The sequence below is a fragment of the Artemia franciscana genome, chromosome 14 (genome assembly GCF_032884065.1).
Source record: "Artemia franciscana chromosome 14, ASM3288406v1, whole genome shotgun sequence".
Classification (NCBI taxonomy): Eukaryota; Metazoa; Arthropoda; class Branchiopoda; order Anostraca; family Artemiidae; genus Artemia; species Artemia franciscana.
This window is the reverse complement of record NC_088876.1, coordinates 15,336,984-15,356,904: the sequence shown is the minus strand read 5'-3', so window position 1 is coordinate 15,356,904 and position 19,921 is coordinate 15,336,984. Positions and strand designations below refer to the sequence as shown.

Sequence of the window (19,921 nt, the reverse complement as noted above, 5' to 3'; positions counted from 1 at the left end):
ATCCGGATATGAACCCCTCTTGTCCCCCAATAAAAATGCTGGAAATTCTCCACTGTCAAAGGCTTTGCACAATAGGTTTTAAGCGGACTAGAGTATTTTTCGACAAACATTAGTGAAATATTCATTTATTCCAGTGAAGTATTCATTTGTACTCAAATCTATCTTTCTTAATGACCCAAGGTACTTGCCTAATAAGTTTCAGTTTTTCTTATGGAAGGTTTATTTTTAAAAATGATAGTTCCTATGAGAAAGGATATTTGTCAGGGGTGATTTATTTGCTATCCCTCTATAAAAATAGTTTTGTTTCTACCCAAATAAAGCTCATGACGATTTCATTTTCCGTGGTCTGGATTATCGTTATTAAATTATGCCGACGACATTCTAAATTTGAGTAGTCGTTATCCCAAATTGAAGATAAATATAAATTTTCAGTAAAAATATTCTGAAAATCGTTGTGGTTACCGGCCGCAAAGTTTTGTGATAGGTAATATTTTTATAGAGTTTTCGTCTACTATGCGTTATTTAGGCTTGCCAATTTTGGCATATATGAAAACTAGTCGTTTTGTACCTCTTGACCGTTGTCAGATTAGAAGTGCTTACGGAACGCTTATAAGGAAGCTGCCTACCTATCTACATGCTAATAAAGTTAACAATGGGGAGGGGACTAAACCCTTCTGTACACCGGTTCAAGACGGTTCGTTTTGCAACGACTCTGGCCTTGACTCGTTTTCGCACTGAATTAGAAATACGCCCTTTTTTACTTGGTCAGGATGCAAGTCGTTTGTGCACACCTTCATCAGAAATTCCAAAGCTTGGATTTAGTTTGATTTTGCACCGAGTCAGGATTTAGCCCATTTTGGTTTTGAGTCAAGATTTGGCTTATTTTCGCTCAGGTTCAGGATTTGATTTGTTTTTGCACGGAATCAGGACTTAGCTCGCTTTTGCTCTAGGCCTAAAAAGTCTGTTATTCTGGTGTAAGAAAGAAGCAATTTGATCATTTTGCTGCTGGTAAGCACGGGTTTTACCCCTTCTTGTAAGGCATATTTATTAGCCCTTTTTAACATTTTGAGCAAAATGGATATTTTCAAACGTTGGTACAATGCAATGGGGTGAGAGACTACAGGGATGCGGAAAAAAGCACAGGAAGAGGGGATGCTTTTGATCCATACTTTTGATCCTTAGAAAGGGCACTAGAACATTCAACTTCCGACAAAATAGTACCCTACTAAATTTCCTTGACTTATCTCCTCAATACGCAGGGACCAAAAAAACACATAATCCATGAGATACATTTTGTTATTTAAAAATTCGACGCTACCACGTTGGCTCAGATTTTATTTGCTTTCCGTATTATTTCTCTGATTTTCTCGTTTTCATCATTTTTGATCCAGCTATGATTTATCATATCCATCTTCCCGTACATTGTTGCCAGCTTTTCAGCGGAACACATAGCCCAAATTGGCGCGATTACTAGCCCGAAAATAGCAAGCGCTATTATAGCTCAAAATTTAGCCATTTTTAGGCAAAATTATTGAAGTTAAGAATTCAAATATTTATTGCTGGACCTCAACGGGTAAAACGACCCAGATATCGAATCATGCCCTAGCAATGCACAGTAGGGCCGAAGCAGGGACCTTAGCAGTCAAGAAGCGTCGTTAAATCTGATTAAATCTAATTACGGGTAAAACGAGGAAAAAACAATCGGCATATCAGATAGCCTACACATAAGTGTAGGTTAAAAGCGAAACGACCGAATTTTGCAAACTGGGATACTGAAACAGGAATTACAAAACCAACGCAGTTTTTGAGGGAGCAGGTCAAAGACACTGGAAGGACATGTCAGCGTTTTCAATGAAACAGTCAAGAGAATTAACTGTGTTTAGCCTGTCTCATTGCATATTTCCTCAGTCAGAACAAAACACCATCCTACTGAACTATGCTGCAATGGCAGTCTGAAACAAAGAAGACAAAAAGAATCACTGGCAATCAGAATTTTTCAAATATTGTTCTTCAAGGCCACAAAGCCTCTACCAAGACAGCTTCAACTACAAACTAAACATAAAAAGGGATAACAAACAATAACATTCATGACGAGTGTTAGATTTTCAAATCAGGTAACGACATGACTCTGACTTTTCAGAATTATGAATTCAGTAGAAAACTCAAATCAAGACGAAAGTTGTAAATATTTTCCTGCAGAGTAACTGCAGGTGGGTGGAACATAGCAAAGAGCGAATCTCGGTCCATAGAAACGGAAATTTTTTTTTTTTTTTTTTTTTTTTTAGAGAAACTGTGTAGTGCAAAAAATTCTTATTCGATATTGATTCAGGAATGGTAATTATTACCTATGTTAAACTAAGAAGTAAATTCGGAGCGCAAAAACGCATTCCTACTATTTTCAAAAATAACCTGAAACCCCTAAAAAATGGTGTCGGATAGAAATGAAAAGTATACCAATGAAATTTTCATGGCCAGAAACCCATAATAACTGACTTACAGTCCTCCATCTCAAAAACTATCTCAAAGTAAAGCAAGACATAATTTTTTTTTTTCTCTTACTGCAGCGCCTGGTTCCATCGGGCAATACCTGTGCACTCTTTACTAGAAGGTTCCTAATCCCAGGAGTGGATCTAGAGCAAAATCTTGGGGGAGACCCAATGTGACAAGGGCACAAATGGGTAAAATCTTGTGGGAGGCCCTAAGTGACAAAGGTACAAACAATTTACAAAATTATTCTCAAAAATAGTAAAAAAAACAAACAGGATAAGAGGGCGCCAGAAAACTTTTTGGGGAACCGTGATTCCCCCGGTCCCATGGATCCACCAGTGCCTAATCCTAACCTTTACCTTAAAGCTAACACAAGGACCAAAATAAAGTGTCAGAAGATAGACCAGTAGGTCTTACCCAGTCCTTAAAAATGTCAGACTAAAGACATATTTATCAAAGTCCCGTGCATTAACTAGTATTCGAATTTAGTTTAAAGTTCAGGCTCGTTTCGGTATCTAGCAGCCAGGTTCACAAGTAAGAAGGGGGCACCCACAGCACAAGACACATTATAATATTGTGGCCCAAGAATCCAAAGAAGGTTAATTACCAGGGAGATCTAATAAACAGGAGTTTTTTCGTTTCAAGAAAATTCAAGCCCAAAAGTAGCGAAATTTGAAGCGTAGTAGTCTGAAAACCCACCCCGTAGGTTTTATGTCACTTGTCCAGCGAAACTGAAAATTTAATCACCCAATTGACAGAAAAAAAAAACTGCATACGTCCCTTGAGGTCAACTGTAAAAAAAAGTTATCTGCATGTCTGTTTCTTTCATATTAAACTGTTGAAAATTGTGTTGACTAGATGATTGGCACGTTATAGCCAAAGCCAGCAATGTATTATTTTGGCCACATCCCCTCATTCTTTTGGAGTAAATCGACTGGGCACCTGAGGCACCCAGGCATGTACTCTTTTAGATAGAAGAATTACAAGAAAACGAACCGTTTAATAAAATAGCTGAGATACGAATCTTTAGAATTTGACGGAAAACAAAAGTAGTAAAGATATAGATTATTTATTTATTAAACAAAACTAAAGTGGGTCCAAGTGTTGCCAAAAAACTTCGCAAAATCGGTTTAAATACCTTTACTCCCGACGAATTTGCTATGGTGTTCTGTCATCGTAACTGTGTTTCTTACTTAATTAGTAAACAAAAGATGAGCCAAATAAATTAATGAGCTTAACTCATATTTCAACCGTCAAATATGTGAACTTACGGCTTTTTTGAGCATCTAATTTTCAGCCAAAGTAAATATATATATATATATATATATATATATATATATATATATATATATATATATATAGACGAATATCTATATATATCCTAAATATTCGTACTGTGTTGTTTGCTAACAGTTTTTGTCAGGACACACAAACAGAATTGTTAGCTAACAAAAACTGTTAGCTAACTATCCCCTGAAACGTACTGATTGGACGGTAAAGTAAAAAAATAAGATAAAAATATAAGCTTGGAAATGAGGCTTGAAAATTTTAGGGGTTGTTTATAGGGTCTTGAAATGTTTTTTGGTTTTTAGTGTTGGTTTTTTGCTACGAGATTTAGCCCAGCAAAGGATGGTAAAAAAAGAATTCCACTTAATAATAGTTACCGCCAACCTAATTTTCTCTTCTTAAATCACACGAACTTTAATCTTTTTGTCAAGGAAAAGATCACTTATATTTCTTGGTAAAAAAAAATCAAGCAGAAATTAACCTTCACCGAGTAAACTATTTTAAGACAAAACTTTTTGGTGATTCTTAATATTTCAATCCCTTCCCGTGGCCCGTTCGAGGTTAACTAATGAGATATGTAACTCGGATTGATTTCATTTTTCTTTTTTTTTACTTTTCTTAAATTTACGATTACTGAAATTAAAATGACATTTAAAAAAACAAAAAATAAAAGAAAAGGAAATTTACATCAAAATATTATAATAAATGGTTGATAAATTATAATAAATAAATAATAAATTATAATAAAAATATTATAATTGACCGCAATACACGAACACCATTGCAGGTAAAAAAAAAAATGTTAAACGCAATAGCCGAAGATAATTTGCAAGAAATCCACGAAATTTGGAGCAGAGGCATATGAACATTCTCAGACTAGAAAAATTTTTGATACTGAGAAAGGAGGGACAGAGGACAAAGGGTGGAAAATATTTCAAAATGATCATGTAAACTGCACCAGGTCACACCTTATCATTATTTTGATTAATAAATAATGATTGTTATAGTATGTACTCAGCCATAGTATGTACTCGCCAAAAAGAATTCTACTTTGTGCATAATTATTGCCAGAAAAAAAAATATGCGCAATAAAGAAAACCTTTTGGCTCTAAAGAAATGGAGAGTTGATGAATAGCGGACAAATTTATGTGTAGTAAATTTATGTGAAAATCGATGTGTAGAAGTATTGCTTATATTAAGGGTGACAAATTTGGTCCACACGTCTCACGGTCATTATAACAAAGTAACCCCCCAGTCTTGGTATTTTTGACCAGTGTACTTGCACATTTTGGAAACAATACCAAACGTGCCAACATTAGAACCAACGTTACCGTCAAATTTTAATTTTTTGGAAAGAAAATATACTTTTTCTTACATTTCTCTTCCATTGCTTTATAGTTTTTAATGGTTATCAGTGTTTATATAGAATAAAAGCTTGGCTTTTCTAAGATATTCTAATTTTTTCTATGAATTTAGCTATTTTCCTGTTTATAAGGACCAGAAATAGATAGGCGTATGAACGCGTTAGTTAAAAAAAAAACATGCCTTTTCTAACTTTTTTCTTCAATTATTTTGTAATTTTCAATGCAGTTTGAAGATTTTGGGAGATTGAAAGCTTGGATTTTCATAGATTTACAAATTTTTACTCTAGGTTACTCCCTTGCCAATGGACAAAACAAACCCCTTAAATGCCAGAATCGACAAAAACTCCATTGCTCCCATAATATAGATATAGAGACTTCGAATAATCAAACTGTTCGTGGTAACAAACTGCAACCAATGCGGCTCAAAAGCAGCCGAAACTCTAAAAAACAGAACTTTTATACCAATAGATATATCTAAAGAATTAGTGTGTGATAGATACATCATAAAATTCATCAAGTTTAGTGTTACCCATCAAAACCTACGAGTCTTAGAAAATTTGCTTGATTTTCAAGGAAGGGGGGAAACATCTCGTAAAAGTCAAATAATCTCAATGAAAATCACATCATCAAATTCAGCGTATCAGCAAACCCTACTCAGGTGTTTTTGCCAGAAGAAAGGTCACGGATGCGTTTTTATTTATTTGTTTATTTTGAAGGGGTGATCGTATTCAACCAATGATCCTAGAATATCAGAAGAGGACTCATTGGATCAGAAATCAAAAGTCTTATTGCCCTTTTTAAGAGACCAAAAAGATAGATGGGCAGCTAGCCACACTCTTACACCCCTTTTTTCTTCAAAGTCGTACAATCAAAATTCCGAGATATATATTTTGTTCAGCATAGTTGAAAAGTCCAATAGCTATCCCTTTGGGGATTAATTTGACCCCTCACAGCCCCTGGGAAAAGGGATGTAAGTTTTAAAAGTTACACATTGTTTACGTGTAATATTTTTCAGTGACGATGGAATTGTATGAAGAAAATTTGATGGGGAAGGAGTGTTTATTGCGTAGAGGGAACTTTCCATGGAGGAGTTTCCCATGAAGGGTGGGAATTTTTTCATGAAGGGAAAGCCAGATTTACTGGCAGTAGTTGAAAGAAAAGATAAGTTTTTTTTTTCAACAGAATGTAAGGACCATCATTAAATTTAAAACGAAAAAAAAAATTATCCCCCTCCTCAATGCCTTTTTCTTTCTGCCAAAGTTTGACTGTTCGTCCCAATTTCTTAGGAACGACTCCCGAAGCGTAAAGGTCGTTTAGTTAGAATAGAAAGCTTTTTTTAAATGCTAAAAAAGGTAATTATTAGGGGCAACCCCTTCATATGGGCCTACGGAATAATCGCCCTTCGTTTTGATTTTAATTTCGTTTTTTATCTAATTTTAAGTTAAGATTCCATGGTTCAGCGAAAGAATACTTTCCTGCCATGCGGGTGGCTTGCAATCAGATCCCACTCGATACATTTTTAGGATTTTTTCTAACATTGAAATAGCTATTTAAAAAAATAAAAATATTTTTAATGAAATTAGGTAGTGCGAGGCTAATGACCCAATTATGGCCCTATATTATCAGGAAAGTCTCCTTCTTTTTATTAAACTGACTTCATTTGGCATTGCTAGCTAGCAGCATGTTGATGAGAAATCATACCAAAAAAATAATAGCAAATGCCTTATTAGCAATGCCTGTTTTTCCCATGACAGATTTGCTGAAAAGATAGTTTCAAGACAAACAATATTGAAGATCGTAAAATGTCAAAGGAACTTTAATAGCATTCTGCTTGGTTTCAGATTCAATTTTGAAGAGATTCCAGCATCGGTACTAAAATTTGTCAATAGGTAATGATCGGCTAGGTGGGCTGTTAGAATGGCCACCAAATTTTATTAAAATCCAAGTGTCTTTTCATACTTTTATTTTTTCGCGGGCGAAGGGCAATAACATTTTTTATCGAGGAAGGGAAGGGGAAAAAACAGATTTATTTGATGATTTGAACAAGTACCCAGAAATTCAAGAAAATTTAAGACCTCGGGGGCAGGCCCCGAGACCCCCTGGGTACGCCCGTACAAAAGCAACCTTAGTACTTGCGTATTATTGAGAACACACTCAATAAATGAAGTTAGGCTCTTTCGTGAAACAAGCTACGATGCAGGTACATTTTAATGAAATATTTCATATATAGAGGTGGTTAGGTTAAGTTATGTATTTGATATAATGCACCCCCCCCCCTAATGTGCAAATATATAGCCCAAACTTTTGATACAGCTAATGCAATAAAACAATATGATGAAAATATAATACTTCATTCGGAAAATTGTAAAATTACCATACAAATGGTATTCTACTGTCAGCAAATCACGTATTTACACGCAAATTGACTTCTTTCAAACATGGCCCATTGTTACACTTCTAAAAATGTTCCTTCTCGTAAGAGTGTAAAGTTATGTTGTGTCCATCGACGCACTGTTTTGTTGTGAGCAACAACTCCTTATCCTGGAAAAATATAATTGCCTCTTTTTCAGCCTTTGGGAAATCCCAAATCTTCATTTCAAAACCCCATGTTCAGATACTATCTTCTATCACTATGCATAGCAAACTAAATTGAGTTTTGTCTTTGCGGCTATGAAACTGGATTTTCTCAGCAAAATTCTTGAATGTGTTTTGAATCAAACAGTTCGTGGTAACGAACTGTAGTAAGGAGCGACCCGGCTCAATAGTAAACGAAACTCCAAAAAACGGAATTTTGATGCTAGAATATACATCAAAAGAATCGGATTTTCATGCTGATTTTAAATATATAAGTTTAATCAAATTTAATCTTTGTCTTCAAAAGTTACGAGCCTAAGAAAATTTGCCTGATTTTGGAAAATAGTGAGAAAACCCCCCTAAAAGTAATAGAATCTTAACGAAAATCACACCATCGCATTTGGCGTATCAGAGAACCCTATAGCAAAAATTTCAAGCTCCTATCTACAAAAATGTGGAATTTGGTATTTTTCGCCAGAAGACAAATCACGGGTGCTTGTTTATTTGTGTTTTTTGTTTTTGTTTTTTTTTCCCCAGGGGTCATCGTATCGACCAATTGGTCCTAGAATGTCGCAAGAGGGCTCATTCTAACGGAAATGAAAAGTTCTAGTGCCCTTTTATAAGTGACCAAAAAAATTGGAGGGCACCTAGGCCCCCTCCCACGCTCATTTTTCTCCAAAGTCAACGGATCAAAATTTTGAGATAGCCATTTTGTTCCACATAGTCAAAAACCATAATAACTATGTCTTTGGGAATAACTTACTCCCCCACAGTCCCTGGGGGAGGGGCTGCAAGTTACAAACTTCGACCAGTGTTTACATATAATAATGGTTATTGGGAAGTGTACAGACGTTTTCAGGGGGATTTTTTTGGTTTTGGGGGTAGGGTTGAGGGGAGGGGGCTATGTGGGAGGATCTCTCCTTGAAGAAATGTGTCATAGGGGAACAAAAATTCAATGAAAAGGGCGCTGGATTTTCTAAAATTACTATAAAAAAAAACAATGAAAAAATAAACATGGAAAAGTTTTTTTCAATTGAAAGTAAGGAGTAGCATTGAAACTTAAAACGAACAGAGATTATAACGCATATGAGGGGTTCTAAAAATACTTTAGCATAAAGAGCGAGGTATTTAGGAGGAGATAAATACCTCGACCTTTATGCTATAGTATTTTTAGTAATTTCAACTATTTATTCTACGGCGGTTATTCTTAAAGAATTGGGACAAAACTTACGATTAAGTGTAAAGAGCGAGGTATTAGCGAGGGTACAAACCCCCTCATATACATAATAAAAATATAAGAATATAATTGTTACGTAAGCTAATTCTTAAGTTACGTGTATTTTGTACTAATAAAAACATTCATTAAAAATCAAAATTGATAGTTGCCTTTTTATGTAACCGAAAAATTGCAGGGCAACTAGGTCTCCTTCCCCGCCCCTTATTTCTCAAAATCGTCTGATCAAAACTAAGAGAAAGCCATTTAGCCAAAAACGGAATTAATATGCAAATTCCATTTTAATAATTTATGTGTGGAGAGCCAAAATCAAACATGCATTAATTCAAAAACGTTCAGAAATTACATAAAAAAGCTGTTTTTTTTTTAACTGAAAGTAAGGAGCGACATTAAAACTTAAAACGAACAGAAATTACTCCGTATATGAAATGGGTTGTCCCCTCCGCAATCCTTCGGTCCTTACGCTAAAATTTGACTCTTTGCCACAATTCTGCTTTTTAAAACAATTAAAAGCTTTAGCGTAAAGAGTGAAGAATTGCAGAGGGGACAACCCATTTCATATACGGAGTAATTTCTGTTCGTTTAAGTTTTAATGTCGCTCCTTACTTTCAGTTAAAAAAAAACTAGTTTTTTTTATGTAATAATGAACAAGTACCAAATATTTACTTAAAATGTACCTGCATCGTAGTTTGTTACATGGAAGAACCTAGCTTCACTTCTTGAGTGTGTTCTGAATAATACACAAGTACCACAACTTTTGGGGAGATACGCCCCCCAAAAGACATCCGATTAAAATTTTGACCGAATGTGATTTCCAATCCCTATAAAGAGCGAACAATTATTCTTAGTAGAAATTTAGGATGATGCCATGGCATCCCACAGATACGTAGAATACACCGAAACTGCTGTTCTTTTGCGAAGAATTTATTCGTACTTTACTGCTAATGAAAAATACGGATCATACGTAGCAAAAAGCATTCGGCTTTTTCTTAACCATCTCTCTATTAAAAAAACGAACCACGTTGTCATCACTTTTACCCGAATCCTTCTTTAAAGCATATAAAGAACACAACGCCCGATTTCTTTTACACTTGTATGACCTGAACTTCCCTAAGTTGCAGCTATCTCTGCATCCATGATAACAACTCTATACCCTTTCTGTTCTTGAATTTTTTTCAAAAACACCTTTCTTCAACCTGAATGGAGATAGTGTTTTCTGATTTAACTCAATATTCTTTTGAATTTTGTCCGAAATTTTCAAGTCAATACCTTTATATGTTCCTGAAATGTTGCAGATACGCCTTTTGAAAAAACACGTGACACATAGTAGATTTTTATTTAGTTTAATATCTCCCTCAACGTGCCTAGAAAGCTTCTAAATAAAACCCCTACCCGTTGCTGATGCATTCCGCGAGGGTACAGCCCACTCTTTGAATTATTTTTAATTTTGCTTATGCTTGTTATATTTTTATATTTCAGTTCAGAGAAAGACAAAGCCCTTTCAAAGTACGCTGAGGAAATCATGTGGTATGTGGAATTATTTCAAGTTCAATTACCCAAGGGAGTCAATCTCTTTTTTAATCAAAGATTTTTCTAACTTTGTGGTATATATTTCAATCAACTTATAGCTTTTGGACAAGAAAGTACGCTGATTCAAACCTTCCTAGTTCAGTTCATATGTCACAAATATCTAGTTCATATATAAGTCTAGTCTATTAAATCCAGCCTCAGACTCTAAATTTAAATGTGCAAATTTGGAACACAAAAAAAAGTCCAAAGTCGTTAGGAAATTTTGTGGAAAGGTAAACCTACTATTTGGAATGGTTCTTTGTGTCTTTGTGAAGTCAAGTCATTTCAAAAATCTCTCTTAACATGACTACTTGAGTAGAGTGACATAATTTTTTATTACAGAACGTTTTTCTAAATCACGTAAAATAATAATAATTAATATTGTTATGCTTAGAAACAAATGAACAAAATTTTATGATAAATAATTTTTTAAATTAAATTTTTATTTTATAATGTAATTGTTCTAATTGTGTTCTAATTTTTGTTCTGTAGAGCAATATCCTACTTCACTCAAGCATACGAAGGGAAAAAGCGAAAAATTTACTTTTTTGTTCATCGAAGATTTTTCTAATTGGGGGGATATATATTTCAATCAACTTATAACATTTGGACAAGAAGGTGCGCTGATTCACACCTTGTTCTCCTGATCCTTAGTTAATAGCCATATTTAGAGTGTCAAAACCGCCTTATATACCAGCTTTGGAACACCTCATAACTACCTAACGTAAAATTACCTGTCTGATGGGTATATTTGATCTTTTATTTATTGCGATTATAAGACGTGAATCAAAATTCTTTCTTATATTTGTGCGGTATTTGAGGTTTTATTTTTCTTGACGTGCTGGATGGTAGTATAGGACTATGAATCAAGAAGGAATAATGGCCTGCCATGATATACTAGCATTATCAAATGGTTCGTGAGAGTAAATAATGGCCCGTACCAATAGTAGGCCTAGTCAAAATTATTTGATAACAATTTATTCATCAAAAGAATGTTTTGTTAAATATATAATATATAAAATTCTTAAAGTTGTAATAGTAAAATATGAAAAATTCAGTCAGTTGAAAGTTGTTCATGAAGAGGAAAAAAGAGGAAAAACCCCAAAAAGTGTCGTGGTGATGATAACGCCATCACATTTGCCATGTTTGATGCCCTGGTGAGGATAGATTTAAGCCTTTACAGGCAGAAAGGTTTAATTTTGTATTTTTCCTGGGAAGCATGGTTACGAGCAAAGTTTTTTTTTTGGGGGGGATAGCTCTATCGAGTCAGTTGTCAGTAGAATATAAGAAATTCTTTATTCGGACAGAAAGAGAAGCTCTAGAGTCCTGATTAAGGTGGGAAAGAGATTGCATCGCTGTAAAATGAGAATGTCTTTCTTTTTGGTCACAAAAAAATTCTGAATCAAAGAGAGGTAAACTACGATTCAGCGAACATTATTACGCTGCCAGATAATTAAAGGCAACTGAACTTTTATTTCACTTTTATTTTTATTATTATCCATTTTCCATTTTCCATTATCCATTATCCATTTAATTTTATTATTATCCTATTATCCATTATCCATTATTACTGAACTTTTATTATCCACTTTTATTTCAAAAATACTGTTAATGTAAAGTAAAAGATGGCATTTGTATGCTTACCTGCGTAAAAGAGGGAGATTACCCGATAAAAACACTAATTGTCAGAAAAACTTAATTTAAAAAGTGTGTAAGTTTCTAAAATCGATTTTTCAATGTTAGACCCGTCTTTAATAAATATTATATTGTGTACAGCTTTTCAAATATAAATACTATGATTATTGATGCTTTGTTGTACACAAATTGAACCTTGAAGTAAACGGCGAGGGTTGGAAGGCTGGAAGCCCCCCTAGATTCAAAAAAGACCTAGATGAGACAGTTTGTGATAATAAATTTGAAAGTTTATTAGCAATAAACTATGAGTAAGAAGTGACTATTTCCAGTAGAAACTGAAAATCTCAACAACTAAATTTTCATGGTGATAAAGGCAATGTAAGTCAATTTGTAAAATTCATTGAATATAGATTTAACAAGAGCTAAGAGTTCAAATGGCACTTGTGACGAGGTTGGAAGAACCAAAAGCTCATATGGCATGAGTTCTAGCAAAATTCTAAGAATGAATAGATTGATTTAAAAGGAAAATTAAAGGATTAATGCTAGTCAGAATTTAAAATAAGAGCTCTTAGTCACGAGGTCCTTCTAAATATCAAAATTCATTAAGATCCGGTCACCCACTCGTAAGTATTAAAGGATTAATGCTAGTCAGGATTTAAAATAAGAGCTCTTAGTCACGAGGTCCTTCTAAATATCAAAATTCATTAAGATCCGATCACCCACTCGTAAGTTAAAGATACCTCATTTTTCCAATTTTTCCTCTTCCTCCAGCCCCCCAGATGGTCGAATTAGGGAAAACGACTTTATCAAGTCGATTAGTGCAGTTACTGACACGCCTACCAATTTTCATCGTCCTAGCACGTCCAGAAGCACCAAACTCACCAAAGCACTGGACCCCCTAACTCCCCCAAAGAGATCAGATCTAATGCAGTTACGTCAATCACGTATCTACAACATTTGCTTATTCTACCCACCAAGTTTCATCCCGATCTCGCCACTCTAAACGTTTTCCAAGATTTCCAGTTTCCCCCTCCAACTCCCCCCCCCAACTTCACCAGATCTGGTTAGAATTTGAAATAAGAGCTCTGAGACATGATTTCCTTCTAAATATCAAATTTCATTAAGATCCGGTCGCCCGTTCGTAAGCTAGAAATACCTAAATTTTTTTAATTTTTCCGAATTAATAAATTCGGACCAACCCCCCAAAGAGAGCGGATTCAGTCTGGTTATATCAGTCACGTATCTAGGATTATGTATATTCTTCCCACCAAGTTTCATCCTGATGTCTCCACACTAAGCGTTTTCTAAGATTTCCTCCCCCCTCAAACTCCCCCCAATTACACTGGATCCGGTCGGGATTTAAAACAAGAGATTTGAGTTACAAGGTACTTCTAAATATGAAATTTCATTTGGATCCGATCACTCCTTCGTATGTTAAAAATACCTCGTTTTTTCTGATTTTTCAGAATTAACATTCACCCAACTCCCCCAAAGAGAGCAAATCATTTCCGGTTATGTCAATCACGCATCTAGGACTTCTGCTTATTTTTACCACCAAGTGTCATCCCGATCTCTCCACTCTAAGCATTTTCCAAGATCCGGTCAGGATTTAAAATAAGAGCTCTGAGACACGATATCCTTCTGAATATCAAATTTTATTAAGATCTGATTACCCGTTGGCAAGTAAAAATACCTCATTTCTTCTAATTTTTCCAACTTAACCGTCCCCCACTCCCCTCCAGATGGTCAAATCAGGAAAACGACTATTTCTAATCTAATCTGGCCTGATGCCTGATACGCCTGCCAAATTTCATCATTTTCGCTTATCTGGTAGTGCCCAAACTAGCAAAACCGGAACAGAAAGACCAACAGATATTGGGATCGCTATATGTCACTTGGTAAATATCAAGTGCCATAAAAACAAATTATTAGCATAAATAATTTCAATTAATTCGAAAAGTGGCTACTTTTTTAACCCCTTGAATGTGAGGAAAGGTAATCTTGCGATCGTGAGGGAAATTTAATTTCAAATTCAACATATCTGAAAAGCCCGTCTTTTTCTCGAGAACAACTTTTTTTGAGGAATGGTCAAATGTAACTAGATGTCGTAGAGCACTAGACGGAGGCTCTTTCCCACTAAAATTTGAACTTCTAGTGCTCTTTTTAAGTATAAGTGTGCCACACTACAGCAAAATACTTATCCAACATTTGATCATACAAAACCACAATTTTCTTTCTGATAAAGGCTAAAATTGCTATGTGGTAAAAATTACAACAGATTCAGTTGCTTAGAACTGCCGAAAGGCTATGCAAATAGCTCCCCTATCGTATATGCCACATTGGCACAAATTCATCCCTAAACATAAATTGAACTGCTGACACAGACGGTTGACTTAGTGCAAGTAATCTTACGTGGTTTTGCATGGATGTCCACCAAACTCTAGTGGGGGGGGGGAGGGAGGGTGATTCAGTGGATTTTATATATGTTTGTGAGAGGGAGACCAAGACCTTAAAAGTATTCATTTTCTGACCCAAGTTTTCAAACTTGATATGAGAGGTACTTCAAGTGGATGTTGCGGATGGATGTAACTGCTGATTTTTGAGTTCCCTTTATTTATAGGAAAACATTTGAACTAGACGAGCCATATGGCTGCTAGAAGGGTGATACATCCCCTCTTATTTTGGAAACAGTAGCATTTAACTGGAAAATTTAGTGTTTAAAAATCCTATACCAAAGTTGACCAAGACCGAGTCACACGAAACACATGCTCCCGATGTTATGTGACCGAAATTGAACCTGTCACTTCAGAGGTGTTCCTCATAGATTCTCTCTTGGGGGGGGGGGCAATGGCTGCAATTTTTTTTTAGGGGATGAAATTGAAAAAGAATATTTTTCGAGTTTTCTCAAATATTAAACTTTTGCCCTATAGGCACCCCTGCGTTTTTTTTTTTTGTAAGCTCATTAATTAACTGTAAGGCCAATTTACAATTGTATGTAGGAAAACTTTCCAATAGGCTGCAAAAAGCAAGCAGGTTCAAATGGATTTCATTTAATGTGTAATTCTGAAAATAAATAACATATTTTTGGGGCCTTTCATTAAACGTTGCAATATCTTAGCCAATACAAGAATCAGACCATAGTTTATGGATGTAATGAAAGACCTTGAGTTTTAAAACGTAAAATATGAGCTTAGTCCGCTTTAAGCGAACCCTTGCCTTATTACTCTTGAAAGAGATGCAGAAATAGTAATTTTATGCCAATTGATCTCGTCAGTTGAAAAAAAATTGATCTCGCCAATTGAAAAAAAATATTCAAGAAATATGCTAAACTCCGTTGCAACACAAATCAGCAGATTAAGAAATAAGCTCTGACACCGGATATCAACTTGAAATTTTTTTTTTCATGATTTGGTTTTATCCCTTTTTCTCTTCCTTGACGCGTTGTTCTTTTAGAAGAAGGGCCAACAAAAAGAGTAGTGTTGTCCTCTGTCCGACTGGAGGCTCCCAGAGGGGAGAATGCATCTTCATGACGGAGGCATTGGGAAGGTGGGATCTTCTTCTGTGACAGGAAGGGCAATGGCAATTCATTATTAAAATCTTTGAGGATAGTGAGCATCCTAGCTCTTGAATTAGGAGAACGAGGGAAAGGTAGACCAGGTGAATTCGAACGATTTACCTGTAAGATTGAAGTATTCTTTGGGGAACAATCAGGGCACAACCAGCTATCAGTCGAATTAGCCATCAGCCATCAATTAGTCTAATTAGCCATCTATCAGTCCAATTAGTCCATCAATTTTTTTTCAATTCACATAGTTGCTTTATGTTTATGGCAAAGCCCTTTTACAAGATATTCAATAAGTCATTACAAATTTAGAAATTTTGGTATAAATAAAAATTCGTAGGTTTTCAGACGCGTTTGTTTTCGACAAATCCTAAATTCTATGGGTACTAAATACTACAGGTTATCATTAATCTCCCTTTGGCTACAATTGCCACGTAACATCTTTTCAACTGTCGTCGCCGAGACTCGTTTATATTTACTTTAAGTTTTAATGTCAGCCCTTATTTTCTTTAAAGTTCTATTAAAAGGATTTGTCAGCTTAAGAATAGGAAATGAGCTCGAAATTCCCTCTATCCGTTAAGTAATGAAAGCTCTGGTTTTGCATTATTGCATGACAATCAACTCACATTGCCGAATCACAAAGTAAACATTTGAATTCCCAAGTTTAGACACAGCATTTAAGAACAGTCCATTTTACATCACTGTTTACTTACTTGACAACATACTTATGCTAAATAAACTATTCAGCTCTTTGTCTATTTGAAGCCTAACTGCAGTGTCAACTTAAAATACCCTATTTTCAGACCATGGGTGTTTGGGTATACACCATTATCAATGATTGTTGTAAATCAGTTTTCATTTAAGTTATTTCCTAAGTGTTTTTAACAGTATTGCTCAAGTTCAGACACGGCAAAACACTAGTTACCTTCTATATTTACCTTTCATGATTCCCCTAGGCAATGTAAGGCTATGTTTGCCCTTGTATCCACAACACCGCTTGTAATCTCTGAGACAACCCAAAGAAACTTAGCTTATATACTTTTCGTAGCAAATGAATTTTACACAAAATGTTGGTTTTTGTCCTCTCCATGCTCTCCAGGTCCATACAGAGACTCGGTTTCGTCGTTTCTGAAACCAGAGGATTTTTGCTAATTAATGAAAGTGACGATCCCTTGCCTACAGGGGCGTATCCAGGATTTTTTTTAGGTGGGGGGGGGTTATACAAGAAATTCTTTTTTGGGGGAGGGGTAAAACATTCAAAAAACTTAAAACATTCAAAAAACCCATAAAAATTAGTTTATATTTATTTTTGCTACGTTTTTACGAGTCAGACAAACATTTAGGGGGAGAGGTTCCAACCCCCTAATTCCCCCTGGATACGGCTTTTCCTCTCTGTCAATCACCAAAATCTTCTGCAGCCAGTAAAGACGAAATCGATTGTAACTAATCCTGGCCCATCAAACAATTCGTGGTAACGAACTCTAGTATGGAGCAACCCGGCTCAATAGTAACTGAAACTCCAAAACCCGAATCAAAAGTTAAGAGCGTGAAAAAATTTGTATTATTTTCTAAAAAGGAGAAAAACCCCTTAAAATTCATAGAATCTTAATGAAAATTACACCATCAGATTCAGCATATCAGAAAACCCTACTGTAGAGGTTTCAAGCTCCTATCTGCAAAAATGTGGAATTTTGTATTTTTTTCCAGAAGAAAGATCACGGATTCATTGATCATATCGACCCAGAGATCCTAGAATTTGGCAAGAGGGCTCATTCTAACGGAAATTAAAAGTTATAGTGCCTTTTTTAAATGACCGAAACAATCGAAAGGCAGCTAGGCCCTTTCCCATGCTCATTTGTTTCCCGAAGTCACCGGATCAAAATTTTGAGCTATTTTGTTCAGCACAGTTGAAACATCTGATAACTATGTCTTTGAGGACGACTTAATCCCCCACAGTCCCCAGCGGAAGGGCTGCAAGTTATGAACTTTGCCCATTGTTTACATATAGTATTTGTTATTGAGAAGTATACAGACATTTTCAGGGAGGGGGTTCTGCTGGTGGTGGGGGGGGGTTCATGGAGAGGGGGTTATGTGGGGGATCTTGCCATGGAGCAATTTATCGAGAGGGAGGAGGATCTTCCAGCATTATTTAAAAACAACGAGAAAATAAATAAAAAAACAAGGGTTTTCAACTGAAAATAAGGAGCAGCATTAAAGCTTAAAACGAGCAGAAATTATTATGTATATGAGGGGGTTCATCTCCTCCTCAATACCTCACTCTTTACGATAAAATATTTTAAGTAATTTCAAACGAGCTGTTTATTCTAATTAAACATCCCTTGTGATTCAGGGGTCATTATTAAAGAATTGGAACAAATTCGAACTTTAGTGTAAAGAGCGAGGTATTGACGAGGGGATGAAACCCCTCATATGCATAATAAAAATATACGAATATAGAAGTTCGTAAAGTAAGTTATTTCGTAAGTTGCTTATATTTATTACTAATAAAAACGTTCGTAAATAAAAGTAAAAGTTTTAGTGGCCATCTTAAGTAACCGAAAAAATTAGAGGGCAACTAGGCCCTCTCCCCGCCCCTTTCTCCACAAAATCGTCCGATAAAAACTTTGAGATAGCCATTTAGCCAAAAAAGTAAAATTAATATATAAATTTCGGTTTAATTATTCATGTACGGTGAGCCAAAATCAAAACCTCTATCAATTTAAAACCATTCAGAAATTAAATTAAAAAACAAGTTTTTCTAGCAGAAAGTAAGGAGCGACATTAACACTTAAAACGAACAGAAATTATTCTGGATATGAAAGGGGCTGCCCCTTCCTCAACGCCCCACTCTTTGCGCTAAAGTTTGAATCTTTCTAACAACTCTACTTTTTAAAACAATGAAAAACTTTAGCGTAAAGAGCAGAGCGTTGAGGAAGAGACAGTCCCTTTCATGCATGGAACAATTTCTGTTCGTTTTAAGTTTTAATATCGCTCATTACTTTCAGCTAAAAAAATTCGTTTTTTATTTAATTTTACCGATCATACTAATCCAATACCCCTAGCCAGTAACTAGCCATCACTCTTCTTTTCGTAAGTTCATTTTTCTCTCTATGGATTTCTTTTTACGTTTGGCACTTAAAGGTTTAAATAATTGTATTCCACCCATTTATCCCAGTTACTTTCTACTTATAGTCGCTGTTACACCAAAAGATCATATCTGATATTTTCAAACTTTTGAAATAATTGCCAAAAACTGTTTCCTGAGCTGCATTTACAGGGAGTGATCCGCAGGGCAACGTATTTTCAATCATTTTTGATCCTCCTAATCTATATTATCCTTTCAATTGTCCCTTTGAGACCAGCTTAAAAAACAACATTGTCAATTACCTTAGACATGTCGAAATGTCAGATTTGACCTTCCGGTGTAACGATACATACACGATACATACAAGTACTACTTTGGACCTTTAGCACCCTAATAGGGCGTACATGAAAATTGCTAGCGGCAAATGGAACTCTTGTAAAACATTATTTAATGTTTACAATTATTTAATGTTTACAATGTAAAACATTATTTAAACATGCCACTGTTTTATAGTTATTGTCAACAAGGAGCCAATTTAGTCTCTTTTTTTTGTTTCCCCCTTGTATCCCTGGCCATGGAGCCTTTCGATGGGGAATAAGTGCATTGTATTTCCATTTTGTATTGTATTGTATTTAATAAACTTCTTCTTCTTCTGCTTCTTCGTTCAACATGTTCTGTTCTGTTTTATCCATTTTGTCCGAACTGCCAGTTATTCAAAAATCCTGCAGCAAAGGTTGTCGAGGAGGCATCAAAGGGATCAATATGTTAATGGTAGAGGTTGCATTTAATATGAAACCATTGAAATGAGAAATTGTATTTCTGTAAAATGTTTATTTTCAAACAGTTCGTGGTAACGGACTGTGGTAAGGAGCAACCCGGCTCAATAGAAACCAAAACTCTAAAACCCGGAATTATGATACCGATAGATGCATCAAAGAATTGAATTTTTATGCTGATTTTAAATATATAAGTCTCGTCAAGTTTAGTTATACCCATCAAAAGTTAAGAGCTTGAGAAAACTTGACCTATTTTCAAAAAAAGGGGTAAACACCCACTAAATTCATAGAATCTTAATGAGAATCACACCGCCAAATTCAGCGTATCCGAAAATCATAATGTAGAAG

At 35.3% G+C, this 19,921-nt stretch overlaps 1 long non-coding RNA gene across 1 annotated transcript in view; it reads left to right on the top strand.

Moving 5' to 3' along the window:
- LOC136035375 (uncharacterized) overlaps positions 1 to 19,921 on the top strand; it is a 53,255-nt gene that overhangs the window by 606 nt on the left and 32,728 nt on the right. The window lies entirely within an intron of this gene.